Raw genomic sequence first — 5,682 nt, 5'->3', positions numbered from 1 at the left:
ATTGCCTCACTGTCACGCTATTCGTGACTCTCTTTCCATCGCTTCTCACCGAGTGCCAATTATAACTGGTATTGACCACTCTTTCAATTAGCTCATACAATGCTTGAGGTTCCAGTTCCTCCGGATTTCCATTGGCAACTGATTCAATTTGTATCTTGTATGCATTGGTCACTCCATTATAGAAGTTCTGCACTTGCATCCATATGGGTATGCCATGATTCGGTACTCTTCTCAACAGTTCTTTATATCTTTCCCATGCTTCAGATAAGGATTCGTCCTCTTCTTGAAAAAAATGTGAAACTTCACTCCTTAACTTGATGGCTTGTCTGGGAGGAAAATATTTCATCAGGAACAGAGTAGCCATTTCCTCCCAGTTCGTGATAGATCCTAGTTGTAGATTCTTCAACCAATTTTTTGCCTTATCCTTCAAGGAAAACGGAAACAATTTAAGCCGGATAACCTCGTCACAATCATTTCTATGAGTACGAAATGTGTTGCACATTGTGACGAAATCTTGGATATGAGCATTTGGATCTTCATTTGGGTATCCCCCAAACTGTACAGCTGTTTGTAACATCTGAATCATTGAAGCCTTCACTTCAAACATGTGATTGCCTTCATTTGGATTACAATGCATGATGAATGGCCTTCAGTGGATGGTCTGGAGTAATCCTTCATCCGCAACCTCTGGTTACCATTATTGTTATTTTCATTTTCACCATGACCTTCCTCATGGTTCTCATCCTATCTTGGATTTGGTATTTCGATCTCGCAATCCATTCTGATGCGTCTAGCTTGTCTGAGTAGTCTTCTCCTTCTTCTGTATGTTCTCTCTATCTCAGCGTCTATAGGAAGGATAGGAATACATGTTCTTCGTATACAAAACTAGCAATCGAAAACCAAAAACTAGGCAAACAGATGGTTATCAGGTAACGAAATAAGCATACAAATTCTTCCAAACTTTAGTTTAAACAATCCCCGGCAACGGCGCCAAAAACTTGGTATGTTAAATATGGACGCTAGCAAGTGTACTAGGTCGTATGAGGTATTCGGTAAGACCAAGTGTCGTATTCCACAGGGATTGGACTTAAGTGAGAAGAATAAGTTACCTTAAGTGTTAGATGTAAAACTTTGAGTGTGTGAATGATATCAACTTAACATAAATAAAAACGAAACAGTGATACGTGGAATGAATTCAAGATGAACACGCACAGACCTAGCCATACGCCTACGACCAACTGTGCCTAACCTTTATCATATAGTGAAGTATATTTATATTCATGAGTTGGGTCTCTCCCTCATTGGTCACTAAGGTCCGGTGTCCCATTTCCAAAGATACTAAGTGAGTAAGATTAACCAAGTGTCATTGTGCTAACATACAAACAAGCATTAAGCAATAGGGAGCATTCATAAAGAAACCCCAATATGTGGTAGTTTTCGTGTCCGTCCACTACAACGTATGCCGATTAGCTGGTTTCGTTATGTCGGAGCACCATCGTGTCATCTTTAGTAACCATAAAATAGACTTGATCTTAATATATTCGTTAAGCATACTAATAGCACTCGATCATGGATAAAAAAAATACTTCATTAATTAATAAAAGAAACTTACAGTCGCCGTTTAAATGGCTGGCTAGGCCTGCACAAAGGATTACTCACTAATTGTCATGAGTGAGCAGCTTGTTCTTCCCAAAAACATTCTTCCGACAGAAAATATAAAAACAGTGAAAAACTAATGGTGGCGGTAATGCCGAAATCCCTATTACAATAATATTCCCTTCCTATTTATACCCACCCCCTTACATCAACCCTAATTACAAGGGTAAAGAGTAACAAAAAGTAAATACAAGGACAAGTGAACAATCCTCCTACACTTGGCGCAACATGGAAAGCTGTCTTGCTTTCCACGTTTATCTCTCTTTCTCTCTCCTGTAACTTGCTCGACCCGCACGTTTATCTGTTTCCTTCCGAATGACCCGTTAATGCTGTTGTTTAAACTTTTCTGTTCTACTGAAAGGATGTTCGTGAGGGTTCCTGCTTCGAACTGTTATTTCTGCATGTTTCTTCCATTTCTGGTTGAAAACTAAACTTTCAAGCTCTTTTCCATGAATGTTCATCCTCTTTTAGGTGCTCCTTTTACTCGCATCAGTTCCCATTTTTGCAACCGGCAATTTGACCAACTCTTACATAAATACGAGGTTGCACACCGAGTATCCACACCTTACCACCCGCAAACTAGTGGGCAAGTCGAGGTATCTAACCGAGAATTAAAACGCATTTTAGAAAAAACGGTTAGCACCTCTAGAAAATACTGGAGCCTAAAGCTCGATGATGCTCTTTGGGCCTATCAAACGGCGTTTAAAACGTCTATCGGAATGTCGCCCTATCGATTGGTTTACGGAAAATCATGCCATTTACTGGTGGAACTAGAACACAAGGCGTATTGGGCTTTGAAATTTTTAAATTTTGATGTGCATGTTACAGGGGAACACCGCCTCCTTCAGCTTAATGCCCTCGACGAGCTTCGTTTGGGATCATACGAGAATGCAAATCTTTACAAGGAGCGTACGAAAAAGTGGCACGATAAGCACGTGCAAATTCGGGAGTTCCACAAGGGAGATCAAGTCCTCTTGTACAATGCTCGTCTTTGTTTGTTCCCCGAAAATTTAAAAGGCCGATGGTCGGGACCATACACGATCGTCAACGCATATCCATCCGGGGCGGTGGAAATTCAAAGTCCCGACAATACAATTCAACGGGTAAATGGCCACCGATTGAAAATCTACCGAGGAGGAGCCCTCCCAACTCATGGTGGATCCACATATTTCCGGGCTCCCTAAGCATGCACATTCAAAAGAGAAAGTCGAGCTACTCCGACTATAAAAGTAGCACCGGTTTTCATTCTCCAAACCCTTGTCTATATGTATCATATACGTTTTCAAATTATTTTTCTTACGTGACTTCATTTTCCTTCAAGTCTTAACGATTTAAACTTATTTTTTCTTTCGTGTTCGTTTCGTAAACTCTAATTCAAATCTTAAAATAAAATAAAAATTACAAAACCCACAAAAGAAAAAAAAACAAATCCCTCTCTAAATCTAAACGTTCACGCGAGGCGTGTAAATAGGTAAGCCCCACGTGAACGAACTTGTGGCACTAATAATGTGCTAAACGCACTTCACATGGGGCGTGCCCCTATACCACGCCCCGCGTGTCTTTAGACCTGTAGGATTTCTTTCAAAATAAATGCCACAAACAGGTCACGCGGGGCGTGCCCCCATACCACGCCCCGCATATTCTGGGGGAGTTGCGAATTTCAACTTCCCATGGCAGGTTTTCCCTCTTTTCTCCACCCTCACACTCCACCTCCTTCTTCCACCACTCACATCACTCTTCCCTCTTCCCCATTAATTTCTCCACTTCTCCACTCCACCTCTTCTCTCCTCCAATCACCACCTTTCATTTAATTCAAATTCCAAACAAATTAATTCCCCCCTAATTCATATCCCATTACTCCCCTAATTAATCCCAACAAATTAATTACCTTTTAAAACCCCAAAAAATTAAATATCATAAAAACACAAAAACCTTTAAAATTCCCAACCGTTTGTCTGAATTCCAAGACACGCAGGGCGTGCCCACTGACACGCCCCGCGTGCCTCCCATTCTTTTCCTCCGTTTTGGTTAGAGACCAAAGTACGCGGGGCGTGCTTCCACGCAAGCCCCGCATGCCTTGGTCTCATTAGACCAAAATAGGAACAGAGGCAAGGATACGCGTGGCGTGGCCCCAACACACCCCGCGTACCCCCCTAAGAATCCGAGCAATGCTTGGATTCCCACCTCATCCCCTATTTAAACCCCACTGTTCTTTCCCCTTTTCCTCCTCACATCCACTCCATCTCCCCTTACTCTCTCAACAAATCACTCAACTCTCCTCACCATGACTCGTTGCAAGAGATCCACCGACATACGCACTCCGCGCTCCTCCCGTGCCCGCTCTTCCCGTTCCGACCAAACACCATCACCACCACCCGAAGCCAACGAAATACCACCACTCACCGCCCACTACCGAGCCCATTTCCACATTTTCAACGCGGTGGAGGGGAAGGCTTACGAAAATGTCTCATGTTCCCCCATCATGGCTCTTCCATACATCAACCTCGACGCCCTCAAGCACCACAACGTTGGTTGTGACTTCGAGGATCGTCTACGTGCCCTCGGGTGGCAAAACCATTTCTATGCACACCACCGCGTGTACCCTTCTTTGGTGCAAGAGTTCTTCACTACTCTAGCCGCCACCAGAATCCAAGGCAACGCGGTCCTTGCCTTCCGCCTCCAAAACCAACCCTACTCCATCAACACGGCTTGGATCCGCACATATTTCACCAAGAAAATGGATTTCGGCCTCACCCAGTGGCCTCCCGAAGTCGCTCCCCGTGAGTTTTGGAAGACCATTACGGGGTTGGACACCTTTGACATCTCCAACCTCCACCCGGGTTGCATTCACACCCAATCCTCCAACTCATCCATCGCTTCATGAACTACTAATTCTCGGGGAAAGCCGAGGCCAACAAGGTCAACAAGCTCGAGCTTCTTGCCTTCTTTTGTTGTGAGAAGGGGCTCACTTTTGATCTCTCCCTCTTTGTCGAGACCATGCTCCAACAAATGAACACAAGGAGGCGTGCCGGGATAGGTTTAGGGCACTTGGTCACCATCTACGCCTCCTTCGCTCTCGTCCAAGAGGCCCTTGATCGCCTTCCTCATTTTGATCCTCGTCCTTTGGACAAGAATCCATTCAAATCCCTCCACCACAATCCCTCCGGTTCGGGTGAGAGTTTGGATGCGGGTCAACACCAAGAGGGGGGAGTGGGATTCGGAGTATGACTTCGATGATTTGGGTGATATGCCTACCAGTCCTTCCTTCTCCACCAACCCCGACTTCCAATCAGTTCATGCTCGGTTGGACATCTTGGAAGGAAACCAACGGCAAGACCGGGCCACAATGAACACCCGGTTTGATACTCTCGAGGCTAATCTCGCCACCCGCTTTGACATGCTCGAAGCTCAGAGGCAAGCGGATCGGTCTAGCTTCGAGGCCTTCGCCAACACCTTCTTCACCCATTTTAACATTCATGGGAATCCCCCTCCGCCTCAACCATAGTTTTCGTGTTTTATGTTTATGTTTTATGTTTTTATGTTCTTTTGTTTTTTATGATCTTTTTATGTTGTTATGTTATTTTTCTTTTTCTGTTTAGTGTATTTTGTTGTTTTTATTAATATAATTCCATTTTCGCAGTTTTCCGTTTATGATTAAAATTTGTTTTCGTCTAATTTCTTCAAACGTTTCGTCATAATCAAGTTCACGTGGAGCGCCCCTCTAGGCAAGCCCCGCATGAACCTCCTTCTGAGTTAATAAATGGCAAGAAACTTGGTTCACGCAGGGCGCGCCCCAAGGCACGCCCCGCGTGTCCAAGTCTCTGCCCAAAATATGCAATAAACAGCATCTCACACGGAGCGTACTCATCGGTACGCCCCACAGAAGAACAGACCGATAAGGTCCCTTTAAATATACCTCCATCCTTTATTTTTCGTTTTGTTTTTGTTTTATTTCTTTTTACGACTTTTTTGGAATTAACGTCTTATTAATCACGCGGAGGGCCGTGCAACCCCGCACTTATAGTT

The 5,682-nt window shown here is 44.1% G+C and overlaps 1 non-coding gene across 1 annotated transcript; it reads left to right on the top strand.

The window, feature by feature from the left end:
* Positions 1-209: 209 nt before the first annotated feature.
* Positions 210-316, top strand: LOC136210180 (small nucleolar RNA R71). Its single transcript, XR_010677891.1, has one exon. It is a non-coding gene; the product is annotated as a small nucleolar RNA R71 (small nucleolar RNA).
* The last annotated feature ends 5,366 nt before the right edge of the window (positions 317-5,682 follow it).

Source organism: Euphorbia lathyris, chromosome 10 (genome assembly GCF_963576675.1).
Source record: "Euphorbia lathyris chromosome 10, ddEupLath1.1, whole genome shotgun sequence".
Lineage (NCBI taxonomy): Eukaryota > Viridiplantae > Streptophyta > Magnoliopsida > Malpighiales > Euphorbiaceae > Euphorbia > Euphorbia lathyris.
Note: the sequence above shows the minus strand (reverse complement) of the source record. Positions and strands in the feature narration are given on the sequence as shown.